This window comes from Anomaloglossus baeobatrachus, chromosome 7 (assembly GCF_048569485.1).
Source record: "Anomaloglossus baeobatrachus isolate aAnoBae1 chromosome 7, aAnoBae1.hap1, whole genome shotgun sequence".
In the NCBI taxonomy this organism is placed as follows: Eukaryota; Metazoa; Chordata; class Amphibia; order Anura; family Aromobatidae; genus Anomaloglossus; species Anomaloglossus baeobatrachus.
In genome coordinates, this window is record NC_134359.1 from 205228844 (window position 1) to 205254645 (window position 25802).

Genomic DNA, 25802 nt, shown 5'->3' on the forward strand with positions numbered 1-25802 from the left:
GTAGGAAAGCACTACTGGTAGAATCGCCCTCACCTCATGTCTTTCAGTGTCCTTGAATGTCTAGAGATAGACGACTTATGCAAATTCTTTCTTTACTGGACTAATTTTTAGGGCTTCAATAGTGACAAAAAATACAATCTTTATTGAATTACTGATATTAAAACCCTAAACTTTGGTTAATCTCTGATAAAGTTTGAGCTTGTCCAACTCTTGACATAATCCACTGTTGTAGATATGATAAGAGCCACTTTGCCAGAAGCTCATACACAATCTTTAGTGAAATTGCACAGACTTGTCAAAATCCTCATTAGATCACATCATCTGGCTACAGACTCTTCCTGTAGACGAGCTGCCGAGTGGTTATGGCGTATGACTACTAATCCATTGTGCTCTGCATGCATGGTTTTTGAATCCCATACTTGTTGAAGTTACCTTCATCTCCAATGTTGAAACTCTAAATTATCTTTTTCAGCCCAAGCAGTGAGTATTTCCAGCATTTCCTGTTCAAGAAGGCTGCTATCAAACTTTTCTAACATTTCAGTCTGGCAAAAGTAAACCCACTGTTTTCATTTGGCATGCTTGATGCCATCCTACATTGGCTGACATCTTCTTCCTTTTGAGTACTTTGACAACACAGATTTAGAATCTCTCCATTGCACTATCTAAGGAAGGGATATGAGAAAGACAAGTTTGACTTTATAGTATTTTTACAAGGAAAGTACATTGTTAAACATAGAAACTTCTGTAAGAGGCTATGAAAAGAAGGCACTGCTGAGATTCGAACTCAGGATCTCCTGTTTACAAGACAGGCGCTTTAACCAACTAAGCCACAGCACCACTTTGTTTAAGAGTAGGAAAGCACTACTGGTAGAATCGCCCTCACCTCATGTCTTTCAGTGTCCTTGAATGTCTAGAGATAGACGACTTATGCAAATTCTTTCTTTACTGGACTAATTTTTAGGGCTTCAATAGTGACAAAAAATACAATCTTTATTGAATTACTGATATTAAAACCCTAAACTTTGGTTAATCTCTGATAAAGTTTGAGCTTGTCCAACTCTTGACATAATCCACTGTTGTAGATATGATAAGAGCCACTTTGCCAGAAGCTCATACACAATCTTTAGTGAAATTGCACAGACTTGTCAAAATCCTCATTAGATCACATCATCTGGCTACAGACTCTTCCTGTAGACGAGCTGCCGAGTGGTTATGGCGTATGACTACTAATCCATTGTGCTCTGCATGCATGGTTTTTGAATCCCATACTTGTTGAAGTTACCTTCATCTCCAATGTTGAAACTCTAAATTATCTTTTTCAGCCCAAGCAGTGAGTATTTCCAGCATTTCCTGTTCAAGAAGGCTGCTATCAAACTTTTCTAACATTTCAGTCTGGCAAAAGTAAACCCACTGTTTTCATTTGGCATGCTTGATGCCATCCTACATTGGCTGACATCTTCTTCCTTTTGAGTACTTTGACAACACAGATTTAGAATCTCTCCTTTGCACTATCTAAGGAAGGGATATGAGAAAGACAAGTTTGACTTTATAGTATTTTTACAAGGAAAGTACACTGTTAAACATAGAAACTTCAGTACTGAGGCTATGAAAAGAAGGCACTGCTGAGATTCGAACTCAGGATCTCCTGTTTACGAGACAGGCGCTTTAACCAACTAAGCCACAGCACCACTTTGTGTAAGAGTAGAAAAGCACTACTGGTAGAGTCGCCCTCACCTCATGTCTTTCAGTGTCCTTGAATGTCTAGAGATAGACGACTTATGCAAATTCTTTCTTTACTGGACTAATTTTTAGGGCTTCAATAGTGACAAAAAATACAATCTTTATTGAATTACTGATATTAAAACCCTAAACTTTGGTTAATCTCTGATAAAGTTTGAGCTTGTCCAACTCTTGACATAATCCACTGTTGTAGATATGATAAGAGCCACTTTGCCAGAAGCTCATACACAATCTTTAGTGAAATTGCACAGACTTGTCAAAATCCTCATTAGATCACATCATCTGGCTACAGACTCTTCCTGTAGACGAGCTGCCGAGTGGTTATGGCGTATGACTACTAATCCATTGTGCTCTGCATGCATGGTTTTTGAATCCCATACTTGTTGAAGTTACCTTCATCTCCAATGTTGAAACTCTAAATTATCTTTTTCAGCCCAAGCAGTGAGTATTTCCAGCATTTCCTGTTCAAGAAGGCTGCTATCAAACTTTTCTAACATTTCAGTCTGGCAAAAGTAAACCCACTGTTTTCATTTGGCATGCTTGATGCCATCCTACATTGGCTGACATCTTCTTCCTTTTGAGTACTTTGACAACACAGATTTAGAATCTCTCCATTGCACTATCTAAGGAAGGGATATGAGAAAGACAAGTTTGACTTTATAGTATTTTTACAAGGAAAGTACATTGTTAAACATAGAAACTTCTGTAAGAGGCTATTAAAAGAAGGCACTGCTGAGATTTGAACTCAGGATCTCCTGATTACAAGACAGGCGCTTTAACCAACTAAGCAACAGCACCACTTTGTTTAAGAGTAGGAAAGCACTACTGGTAGAATCGCCCTCACCTCATGTCTTTCAGTGTCCTTGAATGTCTAGAGATAGACGACTAATGCAAATTCTTTCTTTACTGGACTAATTTTTAGGGCTTCAATAGTGACAAAAAATACAATCTTTATTGAATTACTGATATTAAAACCCTAAACTTTGGTTAATCTCTGATAAAGTTTGAGCTTGTCCAACTCTTGACATAATCCACTGTTGTAGATATGATAAGAGCCACTTTGCCAGAAGCTCATACACAATCTTTAGTGAAATTGCACAGACTTGTCAAAATCCTCATTAGATCACATCATCTGGCTACAGACTCTTCCTGTAGACGAGCTGCCGAGTGGTTATGGCGTATGACTACTAATCCATTGTGCTCTGCATGCATGGTTTTTGAATCCCATACTTGTTGAAGTTACCTTCATCTCCAATGTTGAAACTCTAAATTATCTTTTTTTAGCCCAAGCAGTGAGTATTTCCAGCATTTCCTGTTCAAGAAGGCTGCTATCAAACTTTTCTAACATTTCAGTCTGGCAAAAGTAAACCCACTGTTTTCATTTGGCATGCTTGATGCCATCCTACATTGGCTGACATCTTCTTCCTTTTGAGTACTTTGACAACACAGATTTAGAATCTCTCCATTGCACTATCTAAGGAAGGGATATGAGAAAGACAAGTTTGACTTTATAGTATTTTTACAAGGAAAGTACATTGTTAAACATAGAAACTTCTGTAAGAGGCTATGAAAAGAAGGCACTGCTGAGATTCGAACTCAGGATCTCCTGTTTACAAGACAGGCGCTTTAACCAACTAAGCCACAGCACCACTTTGTTTAAGAGTAGGAAAGCACTACTGGTAGAATCGCCCTCACCTCATGTCTTTCAGTGTCCTTGAATGTCTAGAGATAGACGACTTATGCAAATTCTTTCTTTACTGGACTAATTTTTAGGGCTTCAATAGTGACAAAAAATACAATCTTTATTGAATTACTGATATTAAAACCCTAAACTTTGGTTAATCTCTGATAAAGTTTGAGCTTGTCCAACTCTTGACATAATCCACTGTTGTAGATATGATAAGAGCCACTTTGCCAGAAGCTCATACACAATCTTTAGTGAAATTGCACAGACTTGTCAAAATCCTCATTAGATCACATCATCTGGCTACAGACTCTTCCTGTAGACGAGCTGCCGAGTGGTTATGGCGTATGACTACTAATCCATTGTGCTCTGCATGCATGGTTTTTGAATCCCATACTTGTTGAAGTTACCTTCATCTCCAATGTTGAAACTCTAAATTATCTTTTTCAGCCCAAGCAGTGAGTATTTCCAGCATTTCCTGTTCAAGAAGGCTGCTATCAAACTTTTCTAACATTTCAGTCTGGCAAAAGTAAACCCACTGTTTTCATTTGGCATGCTTGATGCCATCCTACATTGGCTGACATCTTCTTCCTTTTGAGTACTTTGACAACACAGATTTAGAATCTCTCCATTGCACTATCTAAGGAAGGGATATGAGAAAGACAAGTTTGACTTTATAGTATTTTTACAAGGAAAGTACATTGTTAAACATAGAAACTTCTGTAAGAGGCTATGAAAAGAAGGCACTGCTGAGATTCGAACTCAGGATCTCCTGTTTACAAGACAGGCGCTTTAACCAACTAAGCCACAGCACCACTTTGTTTAAGAGTAGGAAAGCACTACTGGTAGAATCGCCCTCACCTCATGTCTTTCAGTGTCCTTGAATGTCTAGAGATAGACGACTTATGCAAATTCTTTCTTTACTGGACTAATTTTTAGGGCTTCAATAGTGACAAAAAATACAATCTTTATTGAATTACTGATATTAAAACCCTAAACTTTGGTTAATCTCTGATAAAGTTTGAGCTTGTCCAACTCTTGACATAATCCACTGTTGTAGATATGATAAGAGCCACTTTGCCAGAAGCTCATACACAATCTTTAGTGAAATTGCACAGACTTGTCAAAATCCTCATTAGATCACATCATCTGGCTACAGACTCTTCCTGTAGACGAGCTGCCGAGTGGTTATGGCGTATGACTACTAATCCATTGTGCTCTGCATGCATGGTTTTTGAATCCCATACTTGTTGAAGTTACCTTCATCTCCAATGTTGAAACTCTAAATTATCTTTTTCAGCCCAAGCAGTGAGTATTTCCAGCATTTCCTGTTCAAGAAGGCTGCTATCAAACTTTTCTAACATTTCAGTCTGGCAAAAGTAAACCCACTGTTTTCATTTGGCATGCTTGATGCCATCCTACATTGGCTGACATCTTCTTCCTTTTGAGTACTTTGACAACACAGATTTAGAATCTCTCCATTGCACTATCTAAGGAAGGGATATGAGAAAGACAAGTTTGACTTTATAGTATTTTTACAAGGAAAGTACATTGTTAAACATAGAAACTTCTGTAAGAGGCTATGAAAAGAAGGCACTGCTGAGATTCGAACTCAGGATCTCCTGTTTACAAGACAGGCGCTTTAACCAACTAAGCCACAGCACCACTTTGTTTAAGAGTAGGAAAGCACTACTGGTAGAATCGCCCTCACCTCATGTCTTTCAGTGTCCTTGAATGTCTAGAGATAGACGACTTATGCAAATTCTTTCTTTACTGGACTAATTTTTAGGGCTTCAATAGTGACAAAAAATACAATCTTTATTGAATTACTGATATTAAAACCCTAAACTTTGGTTAATCTCTGATAAAGTTTGAGCTTGTCCAACTCTTGACATAATCCACTGTTGTAGATATGATAAGAGCCACTTTGCCAGAAGCTCATACACAATCTTTAGTGAAATTGCACAGACTTGTCAAAATCCTCATTAGATCACATCATCTGGCTACAGACTCTTCCTGTAGACGAGCTGCCGAGTGGTTATGGCGTATGACTACTAATCCATTGTGCTCTGCATGCATGGTTTTTGAATCCCATACTTGTTGAAGTTACCTTCATCTCCAATGTTGAAACTCTAAATTATCTTTTTCAGCCCAAGCAGTGAGTATTTCCAGCATTTCCTGTTCAAGAAGGCTGCTATCAAACTTTTCTAACATTTCAGTCTGGCAAAAGTAAACCCACTGTTTTCATTTGGCATGCTTGATGCCATCCTACATTGGCTGACATCTTCTTCCTTTTGAGTACTTTGACAACACAGATTTAGAATCTCTCCATTGCACTATCTAAGGAAGGGATATGAGAAAGACAAGTTTGACTTTATAGTATTTTTACAAGGAAAGTACACTGTTAAACATAGAAACTTCAGTACTGAGGCTATGAAAAGAAGGCACTGCTGAGATTCGAACTCAGGATCTCCTGTTTACGAGACAGGCGCTTTAACCAACTAAGCCACAGCACCACTTTGTGTAAGAGTAGAAAAGCACTACTGGTAGAGTCGCCCTCACCTCATGTCTTTCAGTGTCCTTGAATGTCTAGAGATAGACGACTTATGCAAATTCTTTCTTTACTGGACTAATTTTTAGGGCTTCAATAGTGACAAAAAATACAATCTTTATTGAATTACTGATATTAAAACCCTAAACTTTGGTTAATCTCTGATAAAGTTTGAGCTTGTCCAACTCTTGACATAATCCACTGTTGTAGATATGATAAGAGCCACTTTGCCAGAAGCTCATACACAATCTTTAGTGAAATTGCACAGACTTGTCAAAATCCTCATTAGATCACATCATCTGGCTACAGACTCTTCCTGTAGACGAGCTGCCGAGTGGTTATGGCGTATGACTACTAATCCATTGTGCTCTGCATGCATGGTTTTTGAATCCCATACTTGTTGAAGTTACCTTCATCTCCAATGTTGAAACTCTAAATTATCTTTTTCAGCCCAAGCAGTGAGTATTTCCAGCATTTCCTGTTCAAGAAGGCTGCTATCAAACTTTTCTAACATTTCAGTCTGGCAAAAGTAAACCCACTGTTTTCATTTGGCATGCTTGATGCCATCCTACATTGGCTGACATCTTCTTCCTTTTGAGTACTTTGACAACACAGATTTAGAATCTCTCCATTGCACTATCTAAGGAAGGGATATGAGAAAGACAAGTTTGACTTTATAGTATTTTTACAAGGAAAGTACATTGTTAAACATAGAAACTTCTGTAAGAGGCTATTAAAAGAAGGCACTGCTGAGATTTGAACTCAGGATCTCCTGATTACAAGACAGGCGCTTTAACCAACTAAGCAACAGCACCACTTTGTTTAAGAGTAGGAAAGCACTACTGGTAGAATCGCCCTCACCTCATGTCTTTCAGTGTCCTTGAATGTCTAGAGATAGACGACTAATGCAAATTCTTTCTTTACTGGACTAATTTTTAGGGCTTCAATAGTGACAAAAAATACAATCTTTATTGAATTACTGATATTAAAACCCTAAACTTTGGTTAATCTCTGATAAAGTTTGAGCTTGTCCAACTCTTGACATAATCCACTGTTGTAGATATGATAAGAGCCACTTTGCCAGAAGCTCATACACAATCTTTAGTGAAATTGCACAGACTTGTCAAAATCCTCATTAGATCACATCATCTGGCTACAGACTCTTCCTGTAGACGAGCTGCCGAGTGGTTATGGCGTATGACTACTAATCCATTGTGCTCTGCATGCATGGTTTTTGAATCCCATACTTGTTGAAGTTACCTTCATCTCCAATGTTGAAACTCTAAATTATCTTTTTTTAGCCCAAGCAGTGAGTATTTCCAGCATTTCCTGTTCAAGAAGGCTGCTATCAAACTTTTCTAACATTTCAGTCTGGCAAAAGTAAACCCACTGTTTTCATTTGGCATGCTTGATGCCATCCTACATTGGCTGACATCTTCTTCCTTTTGAGTACTTTGACAACACAGATTTAGAATCTCTCCATTGCACTATCTAAGGAAGGGATATGAGAAAGACAAGTTTGACTTTATAGTATTTTTACAAGGAAAGTACATTGTTAAACATAGAAACTTCTGTAAGAGGCTATGAAAAGAAGGCACTGCTGAGATTCGAACTCAGGATCTCCTGTTTACAAGACAGGCGCTTTAACCAACTAAGCCACAGCACCACTTTGTTTAAGAGTAGGAAAGCACTACTGGTAGAATCGCCCTCACCTCATGTCTTTCAGTGTCCTTGAATGTCTAGAGATAGACGACTTATGCAAATTCTTTCTTTACTGGACTAATTTTTAGGGCTTCAATAGTGACAAAAAATACAATCTTTATTGAATTACTGATATTAAAACCCTAAACTTTGGTTAATCTCTGATAAAGTTTGAGCTTGTCCAACTCTTGACATAATCCACTGTTGTAGATATGATAAGAGCCACTTTGCCAGAAGCTCATACACAATCTTTAGTGAAATTGCACAGACTTGTCAAAATCCTCATTAGATCACATCATCTGGCTACAGACTCTTCCTGTAGACGAGCTGCCGAGTGGTTATGGCGTATGACTACTAATCCATTGTGCTCTGCATGCATGGTTTTTGAATCCCATACTTGTTGAAGTTACCTTCATCTCCAATGTTGAAACTCTAAATTATCTTTTTCAGCCCAAGCAGTGAGTATTTCCAGCATTTCCTGTTCAAGAAGGCTGCTATCAAACTTTTCTAACATTTCAGTCTGGCAAAAGTAAACCCACTGTTTTCATTTGGCATGCTTGATGCCATCCTACATTGGCTGACATCTTCTTCCTTTTGAGTACTTTGACAACACAGATTTAGAATCTCTCCATTGCACTATCTAAGGAAGGGATATGAGAAAGACAAGTTTGACTTTATAGTATTTTTACAAGGAAAGTACATTGTTAAACATAGAAACTTCTGTAAGAGGCTATGAAAAGAAGGCACTGCTGAGATTCGAACTCAGGATCTCCTGTTTACAAGACAGGCGCTTTAACCAACTAAGCCACAGCACCACTTTGTTTAAGAGTAGGAAAGCACTACTGGTAGAATCGCCCTCACCTCATGTCTTTCAGTGTCCTTGAATGTCTAGAGATAGACGACTTATGCAAATTCTTTCTTTACTGGACTAATTTTTAGGGCTTCAATAGTGACAAAAAATACAATCTTTATTGAATTACTGATATTAAAACCCTAAACTTTGGTTAATCTCTGATAAAGTTTGAGCTTGTCCAACTCTTGACATAATCCACTGTTGTAGATATGATAAGAGCCACTTTGCCAGAAGCTCATACACAATCTTTAGTGAAATTGCACAGACTTGTCAAAATCCTCATTAGATCACATCATCTGGCTACAGACTCTTCCTGTAGACGAGCTGCCGAGTGGTTATGGCGTATGACTACTAATCCATTGTGCTCTGCATGCATGGTTTTTGAATCCCATACTTGTTGAAGTTACCTTCATCTCCAATGTTGAAACTCTAAATTATCTTTTTCAGCCCAAGCAGTGAGTATTTCCAGCATTTCCTGTTCAAGAAGGCTGCTATCAAACTTTTCTAACATTTCAGTCTGGCAAAAGTAAACCCACTGTTTTCATTTGGCATGCTTGATGCCATCCTACATTGGCTGACATCTTCTTCCTTTTGAGTACTTTGACAACACAGATTTAGAATCTCTCCATTGCACTATCTAAGGAAGGGATATGAGAAAGACAAGTTTGACTTTATAGTATTTTTACAAGGAAAGTACATTGTTAAACATAGAAACTTCTGTAAGAGGCTATGAAAAGAAGGCACTGCTGAGATTCGAACTCAGGATCTCCTGTTTACAAGACAGGCGCTTTAACCAACTAAGCCACAGCACCACTTTGTTTAAGAGTAGGAAAGCACTACTGGTAGAATCGCCCTCACCTCATGTCTTTCAGTGTCCTTGAATGTCTAGAGATAGACGACTTATGCAAATTCTTTCTTTACTGGACTAATTTTTAGGGCTTCAATAGTGACAAAAAATACAATCTTTATTGAATTACTGATATTAAAACCCTAAACTTTGGTTAATCTCTGATAAAGTTTGAGCTTGTCCAACTCTTGACATAATCCACTGTTGTAGATATGATAAGAGCCACTTTGCCAGAAGCTCATACACAATCTTTAGTGAAATTGCACAGACTTGTCAAAATCCTCATTAGATCACATCATCTGGCTACAGACTCTTCCTGTAGACGAGCTGCCGAGTGGTTATGGCGTATGACTACTAATCCATTGTGCTCTGCATGCATGGTTTTTGAATCCCATACTTGTTGAAGTTACCTTCATCTCCAATGTTGAAACTCTAAATTATCTTTTTCAGCCCAAGCAGTGAGTATTTCCAGCATTTCCTGTTCAAGAAGGCTGCTATCAAACTTTTCTAACATTTCAGTCTGGCAAAAGTAAACCCACTGTTTTCATTTGGCATGCTTGATGCCATCCTACATTGGCTGACATCTTCTTCCTTTTGAGTACTTTGACAACACAGATTTAGAATCTCTCCATTGCACTATCTAAGGAAGGGATATGAGAAAGACAAGTTTGACTTTATAGTATTTTTACAAGGAAAGTACATTGTTAAACATAGAAACTTCTGTAAGAGGCTATGAAAAGAAGGCACTGCTGAGATTCGAACTCAGGATCTCCTGTTTACAAGACAGGCGCTTTAACCAACTAAGCCACAGCACCACTTTGTTTAAGAGTAGGAAAGCACTACTGGTAGAATCGCCCTCACCTCATGTCTTTCAGTGTCCTTGAATGTCTAGAGATAGACGACTTATGCAAATTCTTTCTTTACTGGACTAATTTTTAGGGCTTCAATAGTGACAAAAAATACAATCTTTATTGAATTACTGATATTAAAACCCTAAACTTTGGTTAATCTCTGATAAAGTTTGAGCTTGTCCAACTCTTGACATAATCCACTGTTGTAGATATGATAAGAGCCACTTTGCCAGAAGCTCATACACAATCTTTAGTGAAATTGCACAGACTTGTCAAAATCCTCATTAGATCACATCATCTGGCTACAGACTCTTCCTGTAGACGAGCTGCCGAGTGGTTATGGCGTATGACTACTAATCCATTGTGCTCTGCATGCATGGTTTTTGAATCCCATACTTGTTGAAGTTACCTTCATCTCCAATGTTGAAACTCTAAATTATCTTTTTCAGCCCAAGCAGTGAGTATTTCCAGCATTTCCTGTTCAAGAAGGCTGCTATCAAACTTTTCTAACATTTCAGTCTGGCAAAAGTAAACCCACTGTTTTCATTTGGCATGCTTGATGCCATCCTACATTGGCTGACATCTTCTTCCTTTTGAGTACTTTGACAACACAGATTTAGAATCTCTCCATTGCACTATCTAAGGAAGGGATATGAGAAAGACAAGTTTGACTTTATAGTATTTTTACAAGGAAAGTACATTGTTAAACATAGAAACTTCTGTAAGAGGCTATGAAAAGAAGGCACTGCTGAGATTCGAACTCAGGATCTCCTGTTTACAAGACAGGCGCTTTAACCAACTAAGCCACAGCACCACTTTGTTTAAGAGTAGGAAAGCACTACTGGTAGAATCGCCCTCACCTCATGTCTTTCAGTGTCCTTGAATGTCTAGAGATAGACGACTTATGCAAATTCTTTCTTTACTGGACTAATTTTTAGGGCTTCAATAGTGACAAAAAATACAATCTTTATTGAATTACTGATATTAAAACCCTAAACTTTGGTTAATCTCTGATAAAGTTTGAGCTTGTCCAACTCTTGACATAATCCACTGTTGTAGATATGATAAGAGCCACTTTGCCAGAAGCTCATACACAATCTTTAGTGAAATTGCACAGACTTGTCAAAATCCTCATTAGATCACATCATCTGGCTACAGACTCTTCCTGTAGACGAGCTGCCGAGTGGTTATGGCGTATGACTACTAATCCATTGTGCTCTGCATGCATGGTTTTTGAATCCCATACTTGTTGAAGTTACCTTCATCTCCAATGTTGAAACTCTAAATTATCTTTTTCAGCCCAAGCAGTGAGTATTTCCAGCATTTCCTGTTCAAGAAGGCTGCTATCAAACTTTTCTAACATTTCAGTCTGGCAAAAGTAAACCCACTGTTTTCATTTGGCATGCTTGATGCCATCCTACATTGGCTGACATCTTCTTCCTTTTGAGTACTTTGACAACACAGATTTAGAATCTCTCCATTGCACTATCTAAGGAAGGGATATGAGAAAGACAAGTTTGACTTTATAGTATTTTTACAAGGAAAGTACATTGTTAAACATAGAAACTTCTGTAAGAGGCTATGAAAAGAAGGCACTGCTGAGATTCGAACTCAGGATCTCCTGTTTACAAGACAGGCGCTTTAACCAACTAAGCCACAGCACCACTTTGTTTAAGAGTAGGAAAGCACTACTGGTAGAATCGCCCTCACCTCATGTCTTTCAGTGTCCTTGAATGTCTAGAGATAGACGACTTATGCAAATTCTTTCTTTACTGGACTAATTTTTAGGGCTTCAATAGTGACAAAAAATACAATCTTTATTGAATTACTGATATTAAAACCCTAAACTTTGGTTAATCTCTGATAAAGTTTGAGCTTGTCCAACTCTTGACATAATCCACTGTTGTAGATATGATAAGAGCCACTTTGCCAGAAGCTCATACACAATCTTTAGTGAAATTGCACAGACTTGTCAAAATCCTCATTAGATCACATCATCTGGCTACAGACTCTTCCTGTAGACGAGCTGCCGAGTGGTTATGGCGTATGACTACTAATCCATTGTGCTCTGCATGCATGGTTTTTGAATCCCATACTTGTTGAAGTTACCTTCATCTCCAATGTTGAAACTCTAAATTATCTTTTTCAGCCCAAGCAGTGAGTATTTCCAGCATTTCCTGTTCAAGAAGGCTGCTATCAAACTTTTCTAACATTTCAGTCTGGCAAAAGTAAACCCACTGTTTTCATTTGGCATGCTTGATGCCATCCTACATTGGCTGACATCTTCTTCCTTTTGAGTACTTTGACAACACAGATTTAGAATCTCTCCATTGCACTATCTAAGGAAGGGATATGAGAAAGACAAGTTTGACTTTATAGTATTTTTACAAGGAAAGTACATTGTTAAACATAGAAACTTCTGTAAGAGGCTATTAAAAGAAGGCACTGCTGAGATTTGAACTCAGGATCTCCTGATTACAAGACAGGCGCTTTAACCAACTAAGCAACAGCACCACTTTGTTTAAGAGTAGGAAAGCACTACTGGTAGAATCGCCCTCACCTCATGTCTTTCAGTGTCCTTGAATGTCTAGAGATAGACGACTAATGCAAATTCTTTCTTTACTGGACTAATTTTTAGGGCTTCAATAGTGACAAAAAATACAATCTTTATTGAATTACTGATATTAAAACCCTAAACTTTGGTTAATCTCTGATAAAGTTTGAGCTTGTCCAACTCTTGACATAATCCACTGTTGTAGATATGATAAGAGCCACTTTGCCAGAAGCTCATACACAATCTTTAGTGAAATTGCACAGACTTGTCAAAATCCTCATTAGATCACATCATCTGGCTACAGACTCTTCCTGTAGACGAGCTGCCGAGTGGTTATGGCGTATGACTACTAATCCATTGTGCTCTGCATGCATGGTTTTTGAATCCCATACTTGTTGAAGTTACCTTCATCTCCAATGTTGAAACTCTAAATTATCTGTTCAAGAAGGCTGCTATCAAACTTTTCTAACATTTCAGTCTGGCAAAAGTAAACCCACTGTTTTCATTTGGCATGCTTGATGCCATCCTACATTGGCTGACATCTTCTTCCTTTTGAGTACTTTGACAACACAGATTTAGAATCTCTCCATTGCACTATCTAAGGAAGGGATATGAGAAAGACAAGTTTGACTTTATAGTATTTTTACAAGGAAAGTACATTGTTAAACATAGAAACTTCTGTAAGAGGCTATTAAAAGAAGGCACTGCTGAGATTTGAACTCAGGATCTCCTGTTTACAAGACAGGCGCTTTAACCAACTAAGCCACAGCACCACTTTGTTTAAGAGTAGGAAAGCACTACTGGTAGAATCGCCCTCACCTCATGTCTTTCAGTGTCCTTGAATGTCTAGAGATAGACGACTTATGCAAATTCTTTCTTTACTGGACTAATTTTTAGGGCTTCAATAGTGACAAAAAATACAATCTTTATTGAATTACTGATATTAAAACCCTAAACTTTGGTTAATCTCTGATAAAGTTTGAGCTTGTCCAACTCTTGACATAATCCACTGTTGTAGATATGATAAGAGCCACTTTGCCAGAAGCTCATACACAATCTTTAGTGAAATTGCACAGACTTGTCAAAATCCTCATTAGATCACATCATCTGGCTACAGACTCTTCCTGTAGACGAGCTGCCGAGTGGTTATGGCGTATGACTACTAATCCATTGTGCTCTGCATGCATGGTTTTTGAATCCCATACTTGTTGAAGTTACCTTCATCTCCAATGTTGAAACTCTAAATTATCTGTTCAAGAAGGCTGCTATCAAACTTTTCTAACATTTCAGTCTGGCAAAAGTAAACCCACTGTTTTCATTTGGCATGCTTGATGCCATCCTACATTGGCTGACATCTTCTTCCTTTTGAGTACTTTGACAACACAGATTTAGAATCTCTCCATTGCACTATCTAAGGAAGGGATATGAGAAAGACAAGTTTGACTTTATAGTATTTTTACAAGGAAAGTACATTGTTAAACATAGAAACTTCTGTAAGAGGCTATTAAAAGAAGGCACTGCTGAGATTTGAACTCAGGATCTCCTGTTTACAAGACAGGCGCTTTAACCAACTAAGCCACAGCACCACTTTGTTTAAGAGTAGGAAAGCACTACTGGTAGAATCGCCCTCACCTCATGTCTTTCAGTGTCCTTGAATGTCTAGAGATAGACGACTTATGCAAATTCTTTCTTTACTGGACTAATTTTTAGGGCTTCAATAGTGACAAAAAATACAATCTTTATTGAATTACTGATATTAAAACCCTAAACTTTGGTTAATCTCTGATAAAGTTTGAGCTTGTCCAACTCTTGACATAATCCACTGTTGTAGATATGATAAGAGCCACTTTGCCAGAAGCTCATACACAATCTTTAGTGAAATTGCACAGACTTGTCAAAATCCTCATTAGATCACATCATCTGGCTACAGACTCTTCCTGTAGACGAGCTGCCGAGTGGTTATGGCGTATGACTACTAATCCATTGTGCTCTGCATGCATGGTTTTTGAATCCCATACTTGTTGAAGTTACCTTCATCTCCAATGTTGAAACTCTAAATTATCTTTTTCAGCCCAAGCAGTGAGTATTTCCAGCATTTCCTGTTCAAGAAGGCTGCTATCAAACTTTTCTAACATTTCAGTCTGGCAAAAGTAAACCCACTGTTTTCATTTGGCATGCTTGATGCCATCCTACATTGGCTGACATCTTCTTCCTTTTGAGTACTTTGACAACACAGATTTAGAATCTCTCCATTGCACTATCTAAGGAAGGGATATGAGAAAGACAAGTTTGACTTTATAGTATTTTTACAAGGAAAGTACATTGTTAAACATAGAAACTTCTGTAAGAGGCTATGAAAAGAAGGCACTGCTGAGATTCGAACTCAGGATCTCCTGTTTACAAGACAGGCGCTTTAACCAACTAAGCCACAGCACCACTTTGTTTAAGAGTAGGAAAGCACTACTGGTAGAATCGCCCTCACCTCATGTCTTTCAGTGTCCTTGAATGTCTAGAGATAGACGACTTATGCAAATTCTTTCTTTACTGGACTAATTTTTAGGGCTTCAATAGTGACAAAAAATACAATCTTTATTGAATTACTGATATTAAAACCCTAAACTTTGGTTAATCTCTGATAAAGTTTGAGCTTGTCCAACTCTTGACATAATCCACTGTTGTAGATATGATAAGAGCCACTTTGCCAGAAGCTCATACACAATCTTTAGTGAAATTGCACAGACTTGTCAAAATCCTCATTAGATCACATCATCTGGCTACAGACTCTTCCTGTAGACGAGCTGCCGAGTGGTTATGGCGTATGACTACTAATCCATTGTGCTCTGCATGCATGGTTTTTGAATCCCATACTTGTTGAAGTTACCTTCATCTCCAATGTTGAAACTCTAAATTATCTTTTTCAGCCCAAGCAGTGAGTATTTCCAGCATTTCCTGTTCAAGAAGGCTGCTATCAAACTTTTCTAACATTTCAGTCTGGCAAAAGTAAACCCACTGTTTTCATTTGGCATGCTTGATGCCATCCTACATTGGCTGACATCTTCTTCCTTTTGAGTACTTTGACAACACAGATTTAGAATCTCTCCATTGCACTATCTAAGGAAGGGATATGAGAAAGACAAGTTTGACTTTATAGTATTTTTACAAGGAAAGTACATTGTTAAACATAGAAACTTCTGTAAGAGGCTATGAAAAGAAGGCACTGCTGAGATTCGAACTCAGGATCTCCTGTTTACAAGACAGGCGCTTTAACCAACTAAGCCACAGCACCACTTTGTTTAAGAGTAGGAAAGCACTACTGGTAGAATCGCCCTCACCTCATGTCTTTCAGTGTCCTTGAATGTCTAGAGATAGACGACTTATGCAAATTCTTTCTTTACTGGACTAATTTTTAGGGCTTCAATAGTGACAAAAAATACAATCTTTATTGAATTACTGATATTAAAACCCTAAACTTTGGTTAATCTCTGATAAAGTTTGAGCTTGTCCAACTCTTGACATAATCCACTGTTGTAGATATGATAAGAGCCACTTTGCCAGAAGCTCATACACAATCTTTAGTGAAATTGCACAGACTTGTCAAAATCCTCATTAGATCACATCATCTGGCTACAGACTCTTCCTGTAGACGAGCTGCCGAGTGGTTATGGCGTATGACTACTAATCCATTGTGCTCTGCATGCATGGTTTTTGAATCCCATACTTGTTGAAGTTACCTTCATCTCCAATGTTGAAACTCTAAATTATCTTTTTCAGCCCAAGCAGTGAGTATTTCCAGCATTTCCTGTTCAAGAAGGCTGCTATCAAACTTTTCTAACATTTCAGTCTGGCAAAAGTAAACCCACTGTTTTCATTTGGCATGCTTGATGCCATCCTACATTGGCTGACATCTTCTTCCTTTTGAGTACTTTGACAACACAGATTTAGAATCTCTCCATTGCACTATCTAAGGAAGGGATATGAGAAAGACAAGTTTGACTTTATAGTATTTTTACAAGGAAAGTACATTGTTAAACATAGAAACTTCTGTAAGAGGCTATGAAAAGAAGGCACTGCTGAGATTCGAACTCAGGATCTCCTGTTTACAAGACAGGCGCTTTAACCAACTAAGCCACAGCACCACTTTGTTTAAGAGTAGGAAAGCACTACTGGTAGAATCGCCCTCACCTCATGTCTTTCAGTGTCCTTGAATGTCTAGAGATAGACGACTTATGCAAATTCTTTCTTTACTGGACTAATTTTTAGGGCTTCAATAGTGACAAAAAATACAATCTTTATTGAATTACTGATATTAAAACCCTAAACTTTGGTTAATCTCTGATAAAGTTTGAGCTTGTCCAACTCTTGACATAATCCACTGTTGTAGATATGATAAGAGCCACTTTGCCAGAAGCTCATACACAATCTTTAGTGAAATTGCACAGACTTGTCAAAATCCTCATTAGATCACATCATCTGGCTACAGACTCTTCCTGTAGACGAGCTGCCGAGTGGTTATGGCGTATGACTACTAATCCATTGTGCTCTGCATGCATGGTTTTTGAATCCCATACTTGTTGAAGTTACCTTCATCTCCAATGTTGAAACTCTAAATTATCTTTTTCAGCCCAAGCAGTGAGTATTTCCAGCATTTCCTGTTCAAGAAGGCTGCTATCAAACTTTTCTAACATTTCAGTCTGGCAAAAGTAAACCCACTGTTTTCATTTGGCATGCTTGATGCCATCCTACATTGGCTGACATCTTCTTCCTTTTGAGTACTTTGACAACACAGATTTAGAATCTCTCCATTGCACTATCTAAGGAAGGGATATGAGAAAGACAAGTTTGACTTTATAGTATTTTTACAAGGAAAGTACATTGTTAAACATAGAAACTTCTGTAAGAGGCTATGAAAAGAAGGCACTGCTGAGATTCGAACTCAGGATCTCCTGTTTACAAGACAGGCGCTTTAACCAACTAAGCCACAGCACCACTTTGTTTAAGAGTAGGAAAGCACTACTGGTAGAATCGCCCTCACCTCATGTCTTTCAGTGTCCTTGAATGTCTAGAGATAGACGACTTATGCAAATTCTTTCTTTACTGGACTAATTTTTAGGGCTTCAATAGTGACAAAAAATACAATCTTTATTGAATTACTGATATTAAAACCCTAAACTTTGGTTAATCTCTGATAAAGTTTGAGCTTGTCCAACTCTTGACATAATCCACTGTTGTAGATATGATAAGAGCCACTTTGCCAGAAGCTCATACACAATCTTTAGTGAAATTGCACAGACTTGTCAAAATCCTCATTAGATCACATCATCTGGCTACAGACTCTTCCTGTAGACGAGCTGCCGAGTGGTTATGGCGTATGACTACTAATCCATTGTGCTCTGCATGCATGGTTTTTGAATCCCATACTTGTTGAAGTTACCTTCATCTCCAATGTTGAAACTCTAAATTATCTTTTTCAGCCCAAGCAGTGAGTATTTCCAGCATTTCCTGTTCAAGAAGGCTGCTATCAAACTTTTCTAACATTTCAGTCTGGCAAAAGTAAACCCACTGTTTTCATTTGGCATGCTTGATGCCATCCTACATTGGCTGACATCTTCTTCCTTTTGAGTACTTTGACAACACAGATTTAGAATCTCTCCATTGCACTATCTAAGGAAGGGATATGAGAAAGACAAGTTTGACTTTATAGTATTTTTACAAGGAAAGTACATTGTTAAACATAGAAACTTCTGTAAGAGGCTATGAAAAGAAGGCACTGCTGAGATTCGAACTCAGGATCTCCTGTTTACAAGACAGGCGCTTTAACCAACTAAGCCACAGCACCACTTTGTTTAAGAGTAGGAAAGCACTACTGGTAGAATCGCCCTCACCTCATGTCTTTCAGTGTCCTTGAATGTCTAGAGATAGACGACTTATGCAAATTCTTTCTTTACTGGACTAATTTTTAGGGCTTCAATAGTGACAAAAAATACAATCTTTATTGAATTACTGATATTAAAACCCTAAACTTTGGTTAATCTCTGATAAAGTTTGAGCTTGTCCAACTCTTGACATAATCCACTGTTGTAGATATGATAAGAGCCACTTTGCCAGAAGCTCATACACAATCTTTAGTGAAATTGCACAGACTTGTCAAAATCCTCATTAGATCACATCATCTGGCTACAGACTCTTCCTGTAGACGAGCTGCCGAGTGGTTATGGCGTATGACTACTAATCCATTGTGCTCTGCATGCATGGTTTTTGAATCCCATACTTGTTGAAGTTACCTTCATCTCCAATGTTGAAACTCTAAATTATCTTTTTCAGCCCAAGCAGTGAGTATTTCCAGCATTTCCTGTTCAAGAAGGCTGCTATCAAACTTTTCTAACATTTCAGTCTGGCAAAAGTAAACCCACTGTTTTCATTTGGCATGCTTGATGCCATCCTACATTGGCTGACATCTTCTTCCTTTTGAGTACTTTGACAACACAGATTTAGAATCTCTCCATTGCACTATCTAAGGAAGGGATATGAGAAAGACAAGTTTGACTTTATAGTATTTTTACAAGGAAAGTACATTGTTAAACATAGAAACTTCTGTAAGAGGCTATGAAAAGAAGGCACTGCTGAGATTCGAACTCAGGATCTCCTGTTTACAAGACAGGCGCTTTAACCAACTAAGCCACAGCACCACTTTGTTTAAGAGTAGGAAAGCACTACTGGTAGAATCGCCCTCACCTCATGTCTTTCAGTGTCCTTGAATGTCTAGAGATAGACGACTTATGCAAATTCTTTCTTTACTGGACTAATTTTTAGGGCTTCAATAGTGACAAAAAATACAATCTTTATTGAATTACTGATATTAAAACCCTAAACTTTGGTTAATCTCTGATAAAGTTTGAGCTTGTCCAACTCTTGACATAATCCACTGTTGTAGATATGATAAGAGCCACTTTGCCAGAAGCTCATACACAATCTTTAGTGAAATTGCACAGACTTGTCAAAATCCTCATTAGATCACATCATCTGGCTACAGACTCTTCCTGTAGACGAGCTGCCGAGTGGTTATGGCGTATGACTACTAATCCATTGTGCTCTGCATGCATGGTTTTTGAATCCCATACTTGTTGAAGTTACCTTCATCTCCAATGTTGAAACTCTAAATTATCTTTTTCAGCCCAAGCAGTGAGTATTTCCAGCATTTCCTGTTCAAGAAGGCTGCTATCAAACTTTTCTAACATTTCAGTCTGGCAAAAGTAAACCCACTGTTTTCATTTGGCATGCTTGATGCCATCCTACATTGGCTGACATCTTCTTCCTTTTGAGTACTTTGACAACACAGATTTAGAATCTCTCCATTGCACTATCTAAGGAAGGGATATGAGAAAGACAAGTTTGACTTTATAGTATTTTTACAAGGAAAGTACATTGTTAAACATAGAAACTTCTGTAAGAGGCTATGAAAAGAAGGCACTGCTGAGATTCGAACTCAGGATCTCCTGTTTACAAGACAGGCGCTTTAACCAACTAAGCCACAGCACCACTTTGTTTAAGAGTAGGAAAGCACTACTGGTAGAATCGCCCTCACCTCATGTCTTTCAGTGTCCTTGAATGTCTAGAGATAGACGACTTATGCAAATTCTTTCTTTACTGGACTAATTTTTAGGGCTTCAATAGTGACAAAAAATACAATCTTTATTGAATTACTGATATTAAAACCCTAAACTTTGGTTAATCTCTGATAAAGTTTGAGCTTGTCCAACTCTTGACATAATCCACTGTTGTAGATATGATAAGAGCCACTTTGCCAGAAGCTCATACACAATCTTTAGTGAAATTGCACAGACTTGTCAAAATCCTCATTAGATCACATCATCTGGCTACAGACTCTTCCTGTAGACGAGCTGCCGAGTGGTTATGGCGTATGACTACTAATCCATTGTGCTCTGCATGCATGGTTTTTGAATCCCATACTTGTTGAAGTTACCTTCATCTCCAATGTTGAAACTCTAAATTATCTTTTTCAGCCCAAGCAGTGAGTATTTCCAGCATTTCCTGTTCAAGAAGGCTGCTATCAAACTTTTCTAACATTTCAGTCTGGCAAAAGTAAACCCACTGTTTTCATTTGGCATGCTTGATGCCATCCTACATTGGCTGACATCTTCTTCCTTTTGAGTACTTTGACAACACAGATTTAGAATCTCTCCATTGCACTATCTAAGGAAGGGATATGAGAAAGACAAGTTTGACTTTATAGTATTTTTACAAGGAAAGTACATTGTTAAACATAGAAACTTCTGTAAGAGGCTATGAAAAGAAGGCACTGCTGAGATTCGAACTCAGGATCTCCTGTTTACAAGACAGGCGCTTTAACCAACTAAGCCACAGCACCACTTTGTTTAAGAGTAGGAAAGCACTACTGGTAGAATCGCCCTCACCTCATGTCTTTCAGTGTCCTTGAATGTCTAGAGATAGACGACTTATGCAAATTCTTTCTTTACTGGACTAATTTTTAGGGCTTCAATAGTGACAAAAAATACAATCTTTATTGAATTACTGATATTAAAACCCTAAACTTTGGTTAATCTCTGATAAAGTTTGAGCTTGTCCAACTCTTGACATAATCCACTGTTGTAGATATGATAAGAGCCACTTTGCCAGAAGCTCATACACAATCTTTAGTGAAATTGCACAGACTTGTCAAAATCCTCATTAGATCACATCATCTGGCTACAGACTCTTCCTGTAGACGAGCTGCCGAGTGGTTATGGCGTATGACTACTAATCCATTGTGCTCTGCATGCATGGTTTTTGAATCCCATACTTGTTGAAGTTACCTTCATCTCCAATGTTGAAACTCTAAATTATCTTTTTCAGCCCAAGCAGTGAGTATTTCCAGCATTTCCTGTTCAAGAAGGCTGCTATCAAACTTTTCTAACATTTCAGTCTGGCAAAAGTAAACCCACTGTTTTCATTTGGCATGCTTGATGCCATCCTACATTGGCTGACATCTTCTTCCTTTTGAGTACTTTGACAACACAGATTTAGAATCTCTCCATTGCACTATCTAAGGAAGGGATATGAGAAAGACAAGTTTGACTTTATAGTATTTTTACAAGGAAAGTACACTGTTAAACATAGAAACTTCAGTACTGAGGCTATGAAAAGAAGGCACTGCTGAGATTCGAACTCAGGATCTCCTGTTTACGAGACAGGCGCTTTAACCAACTAAGCCACAGCACCACTTTGTTTAAGGGTAGAAAAGCACTACTGGTAGAGTCGCCCTCACCTCATGTCTTTCAGTGTCCTTGAATGTCTAGAGATAGACGACTTATGCAAATTCTTTCTTTACTGGACTAATTTTTAGGGCTTCAATAGTGACAAAAAATACAATCTTTATTGAATTACTGATATTAAAACCCTAAACTTTGGTTAATCTCTGATAAAGTTTGAGCTTGTCCAACTCTTGACATAATCCACTGTTGTAGATATGATAAGAGCCACTTTGCCAGAAGCTCATACACAATCTTTAGTGAAATTGCACAGACTTGTCAAAATCCTCATTAGATCACATCATCTGGCTACAGACTCTTCCTGTAGACGAGCTGCCGAGTGGTTATGGCGTATGACTACTAATCCATTGTGCTCTGCATGCATGGTTTTTGAATCCCATACTTGTTGAAGTTACCTTCATCTCCAATGTTGAAACTCTAAATTATCTTTTTCAGCCCAAGCAGTGAGTATTTCCAGCATTTCCTGTTCAAGAAGGCTGCTATCAAACTTTTCTAACATTTCAGTCTGGCAAAAGTAAACCCACTGTTTTCATTTGGCATGCTTGATGCCATCCTACATTGGCTGACATCTTCTTCCTTTTGAGTACTTTGACAACACAGATTTAGAATCTCTCCATTGCACTATCTAAGGAAGGGATATGAGAAAGACAAGTTTGACTTTATAGTATTTTTACAAGGAAAGTACATTGTTAAACATAGAAACTTCTGTAAGAGGCTATGAAAAGAAGGCACTGCTGAGATTCGAACTCAGGATCTCCTTTTTACAAGACAGGCGCTTTAACCAACTAAGCCACAGCACCACTTTGTTTAAGAGTAGGAAAGCACTACTGGTAGAATCGCCCTCACCTCATGTCTTTCAGTGTCCTTGAATGTCTAGAGATAGACGACTTATGCAAATTCTTTCTTTACTGGACTAATTTTTAGGGCTTCAATAGTGACAAAAAATACAATCTTTATTGAATTACTGATATTAAAACCCTAAACTTTGGTTAATCTCTGATAAAGTTTGAGCTTGTCCAACTCTTGACATAATCCACTGTTGTAGATATGATAAGAGCCACTTTGCCAGAAGCTCATACACAATCTTTAGTGAAATTGCACAGACTTGTCAAAATCCTCATTAGATCACATCATCTGGCTACAGACTCTTCCTGTAGACGAGCTGCCGAGTGGTTATGGCGTATGACTACTAATCCATTGTGCTCTGCATGCATGGTTTTTGAATCCCATACTTGTTGAAGTTACCTTCATCTCCAATGTTGAAACTCTAAATTATCTTTTTCAGCCCAAGCAGTGAGTATTTCCAGCATTTCCTGTTCAAGAAGGCTGCTATCAAACTTTTCTAACATTTCAGTCTGGCAAAAGTAAACCCACTGTTTTCATTTGGCATGCTTGATGCCATCCTACATTGGCTGACATCTTCTTCCTTTTGAGTACTTTGACAACACAGATTTAGAATCTCTCCATTGCACTATCTAAGGAAGGGATATGAGAAAGACAAGTTTGACTTTATAGTATTTTTACAAGGAAAGTACATTGTTAAACATAGAAACTTCTGTAAGAGGCTATGAAAAGAAGGCACTGCTGAGATTCGAACTCAGGATCTCCTGTTTACAAGACAGGCGCTTTAACCAACTAAGCCACAGCACCACTTTGTTTAAGAGTAGGAAAGCACTACTGGTAGAATCGCCCTCACCTCATGTCTTTCAGTGTCCTTGAATGTCTAGAGATAGACGACTTATGCAAATTCTTTCTTTACTGGACTAATTTTTAGGGCTTCAATAGTGACAAAAAATACAATCTTTATTGAATTACTGATATTAAAACCCTAAACTTTGGTTAATCTCTGATAAAGTTTGAGCTTGTCCAACTCTTGACATAATCCACTGTTGTAGATATGATAAGAGCCACTTTGCCAGAAGCTCATACACAATCTTTAGTGAAATTGCACAGACTTGTCAAAATCCTCATTAGATCACATCATCTGGCTACAGACTCTTCCTGTAGACGAGCTGCCGAGTGGTTATGGCGTATGACTACTAATCCATTGTGCTCTGCATGCATGGTTTTTGAATCCCATACTTGTTGAAGTTACCTTCATCTCCAATGTTGAAACTCTAAATTATCTTTTTCAGCCCAAGCAGTGAGTATTTCCAGCATTTCCTGTTCAAGAAGGCTGCTATCAAACTTTTCTAACATTTCAGTCTGGCAAAAGTAAACCCACTGTTTTCATTTGGCATGCTTGATGCCATCCTACATTGGCTGACATCTTCTTCCTTTTGAGTACTTTGACAACACAGATTTAGAATCTCTCCATTGCACTATCTAAGGAAGGGATATGAGAAAGACAAGTTTGACTTTATAGTATTTTTACAAGGAAAGTACATTGTTAAACATAGAAACTTCTGTAAGAGGCTATGAAAAGAAGGCACTGCTGAGATTCGAACTCAGGATCTCCTGTTTACAAGACAGGCGCTTTAACCAACTAAGCCACAGCACCACTTTGTTTAAGAGTAGGAAAGCACTACTGGTAGAATCGCCCTCACCTCATGTCTTTCAGTGTCCTTGAATGTCTAGAGATAGACGACTTATGCAAATTCTTTCTTTACTGGACTAATTTTTAGGGCTTCAATAGTGACAAAAAATACAATCTTTATTGAATTACTGATATTAAAACCCTAAACTTTGGTTAATCTCTGATAAAGTTTGAGCTTGTCCAACTCTTGACATAATCCACTGTTGTAGATATGATAAGAGCCACTTTGCCAGAAGCTCATACACAATCTTTAGTGAAATTGCACAGACTTGTCAAAATCCTCATTAGATCACATCATCTGGCTACAGACTCTTCCTGTAGACGAGCTGCCGAGTGGTTATGGCGTATGACTACTAATCCATTGTGCTCTGCATGCATGGTTTTTGAATCCCATACTTGTTGAAGTTACCTTCATCTCCAATGTTGAAACTCTAAATTATCTTTTTCAGCCCAAGCAGTGAGTATTTCCAGCATTTCCTGTTCAAGAAGGCTGCTATCAAACTTTTCTAACATTTCAGTCTGGCAAAAGTAAACCCACTGTTTTCATTTGGCATGCTTGATGCCATCCTACATTGGCTGACATCTTCTTCCTTTTGAGTACTTTGACAACACAGATTTAGAATCTCTCCATTGCACTATCTAAGGAAGGGATATGAGAAAGACAAGTTTGACTTTATAGTATTTTTACAAGGAAAGTACATTGTTAAACATAGAAACTTCTGTAAGAGGCTATGAAAAGAAGGCACTGCTGAGATTCGAACTCAGGATCTCCTGTTTACAAGACAGGCGCTTTAACCAACTAAGCCACAGCACCACTTTGTTTAAGAGTAGGAAAGCACTACTGGTAGAATCGCCCTCACCTCATGTCTTTCAGTGTCCTTGAATGTCTAGAGATAGACGACTTATGCAAATTCTTTCTTTACTGGACTAATTTTTAGGGCTTCAATAGTGACAAAAAATACAATCTTTATTGAATTACTGATATTAAAACCCTAAACTTTGGTTAATCTCTGATAAAGTTTGAGCTTGTCCAACTCTTGACATAATCCACTGTTGTAGATATGATAAGAGCCACTTTGCCAGAAGCTCATACACAATCTTTAGTGAAATTGCACAGACTTGTCAAAATCCTCATTAGATCACATCATCTGGCTACAGACTCTTCCTGTAGACGAGCTGCCGAGTGGTTATGGCGTAT

At 38.1% G+C, this 25802-nt stretch overlaps 24 non-coding genes across 24 annotated transcripts; all 24 read right to left on the reverse strand.

Moving 5' to 3' along the window:
• Nucleotides 1-763: 763 nt before the first annotated feature.
• TRNAT-UGU (transfer RNA threonine (anticodon UGU)) lies at nucleotides 764-837 on the reverse strand. Its single transcript has one exon. It is a non-coding gene; the product is annotated as a tRNA-Thr (tRNA).
• Nucleotides 838-1614: 777 nt separating this feature from the next.
• Nucleotides 1615-1688, reverse strand: TRNAT-CGU (transfer RNA threonine (anticodon CGU)). Its single transcript has one exon. It is a non-coding gene; the product is annotated as a tRNA-Thr (tRNA).
• Nucleotides 1689-3315: 1627 nt separating this feature from the next.
• TRNAT-UGU (transfer RNA threonine (anticodon UGU)) lies at nucleotides 3316-3389 on the reverse strand. The gene has a single exon. It is a non-coding gene; the product is annotated as a tRNA-Thr (tRNA).
• Nucleotides 3390-4165: 776 nt separating this feature from the next.
• TRNAT-UGU (transfer RNA threonine (anticodon UGU)) lies at nucleotides 4166-4239 on the reverse strand. The gene has a single exon. It is a non-coding gene; the product is annotated as a tRNA-Thr (tRNA).
• Nucleotides 4240-5015: 776 nt separating this feature from the next.
• TRNAT-UGU (transfer RNA threonine (anticodon UGU)) lies at nucleotides 5016-5089 on the reverse strand. The gene has a single exon. It is a non-coding gene; the product is annotated as a tRNA-Thr (tRNA).
• Nucleotides 5090-5866: 777 nt separating this feature from the next.
• Nucleotides 5867-5940, reverse strand: TRNAT-CGU (transfer RNA threonine (anticodon CGU)). The gene has a single exon. It is a non-coding gene; the product is annotated as a tRNA-Thr (tRNA).
• A 1627-nt stretch (nucleotides 5941-7567) lies between these two features.
• On the reverse strand, nucleotides 7568-7641 carry TRNAT-UGU (transfer RNA threonine (anticodon UGU)). The gene has a single exon. It is a non-coding gene; the product is annotated as a tRNA-Thr (tRNA).
• Nucleotides 7642-8417: 776 nt separating this feature from the next.
• TRNAT-UGU (transfer RNA threonine (anticodon UGU)) lies at nucleotides 8418-8491 on the reverse strand. Its single transcript has one exon. It is a non-coding gene; the product is annotated as a tRNA-Thr (tRNA).
• A 776-nt stretch (nucleotides 8492-9267) lies between these two features.
• TRNAT-UGU (transfer RNA threonine (anticodon UGU)) lies at nucleotides 9268-9341 on the reverse strand. The gene has a single exon. It is a non-coding gene; the product is annotated as a tRNA-Thr (tRNA).
• A 776-nt stretch (nucleotides 9342-10117) lies between these two features.
• Nucleotides 10118-10191, reverse strand: TRNAT-UGU (transfer RNA threonine (anticodon UGU)). Its single transcript has one exon. It is a non-coding gene; the product is annotated as a tRNA-Thr (tRNA).
• A 776-nt stretch (nucleotides 10192-10967) lies between these two features.
• On the reverse strand, nucleotides 10968-11041 carry TRNAT-UGU (transfer RNA threonine (anticodon UGU)). Its single transcript has one exon. It is a non-coding gene; the product is annotated as a tRNA-Thr (tRNA).
• Nucleotides 11042-11817: 776 nt separating this feature from the next.
• TRNAT-UGU (transfer RNA threonine (anticodon UGU)) lies at nucleotides 11818-11891 on the reverse strand. Its single transcript has one exon. It is a non-coding gene; the product is annotated as a tRNA-Thr (tRNA).
• Nucleotides 11892-15143: 3252 nt separating this feature from the next.
• TRNAT-UGU (transfer RNA threonine (anticodon UGU)) lies at nucleotides 15144-15217 on the reverse strand. Its single transcript has one exon. It is a non-coding gene; the product is annotated as a tRNA-Thr (tRNA).
• Nucleotides 15218-15993: 776 nt separating this feature from the next.
• TRNAT-UGU (transfer RNA threonine (anticodon UGU)) lies at nucleotides 15994-16067 on the reverse strand. The gene has a single exon. It is a non-coding gene; the product is annotated as a tRNA-Thr (tRNA).
• Nucleotides 16068-16843: 776 nt separating this feature from the next.
• Nucleotides 16844-16917, reverse strand: TRNAT-UGU (transfer RNA threonine (anticodon UGU)). The gene has a single exon. It is a non-coding gene; the product is annotated as a tRNA-Thr (tRNA).
• Nucleotides 16918-17693: 776 nt separating this feature from the next.
• TRNAT-UGU (transfer RNA threonine (anticodon UGU)) lies at nucleotides 17694-17767 on the reverse strand. The gene has a single exon. It is a non-coding gene; the product is annotated as a tRNA-Thr (tRNA).
• A 776-nt stretch (nucleotides 17768-18543) lies between these two features.
• Nucleotides 18544-18617, reverse strand: TRNAT-UGU (transfer RNA threonine (anticodon UGU)). Its single transcript has one exon. It is a non-coding gene; the product is annotated as a tRNA-Thr (tRNA).
• Nucleotides 18618-19393: 776 nt separating this feature from the next.
• Nucleotides 19394-19467, reverse strand: TRNAT-UGU (transfer RNA threonine (anticodon UGU)). The gene has a single exon. It is a non-coding gene; the product is annotated as a tRNA-Thr (tRNA).
• A 776-nt stretch (nucleotides 19468-20243) lies between these two features.
• TRNAT-UGU (transfer RNA threonine (anticodon UGU)) lies at nucleotides 20244-20317 on the reverse strand. Its single transcript has one exon. It is a non-coding gene; the product is annotated as a tRNA-Thr (tRNA).
• A 776-nt stretch (nucleotides 20318-21093) lies between these two features.
• Nucleotides 21094-21167, reverse strand: TRNAT-UGU (transfer RNA threonine (anticodon UGU)). Its single transcript has one exon. It is a non-coding gene; the product is annotated as a tRNA-Thr (tRNA).
• A 777-nt stretch (nucleotides 21168-21944) lies between these two features.
• On the reverse strand, nucleotides 21945-22018 carry TRNAT-CGU (transfer RNA threonine (anticodon CGU)). Its single transcript has one exon. It is a non-coding gene; the product is annotated as a tRNA-Thr (tRNA).
• Nucleotides 22019-23644: 1626 nt separating this feature from the next.
• Nucleotides 23645-23718, reverse strand: TRNAT-UGU (transfer RNA threonine (anticodon UGU)). The gene has a single exon. It is a non-coding gene; the product is annotated as a tRNA-Thr (tRNA).
• A 776-nt stretch (nucleotides 23719-24494) lies between these two features.
• On the reverse strand, nucleotides 24495-24568 carry TRNAT-UGU (transfer RNA threonine (anticodon UGU)). Its single transcript has one exon. It is a non-coding gene; the product is annotated as a tRNA-Thr (tRNA).
• A 776-nt stretch (nucleotides 24569-25344) lies between these two features.
• TRNAT-UGU (transfer RNA threonine (anticodon UGU)) lies at nucleotides 25345-25418 on the reverse strand. The gene has a single exon. It is a non-coding gene; the product is annotated as a tRNA-Thr (tRNA).
• Nucleotides 25419-25802: the final 384 nt, after the last annotated feature.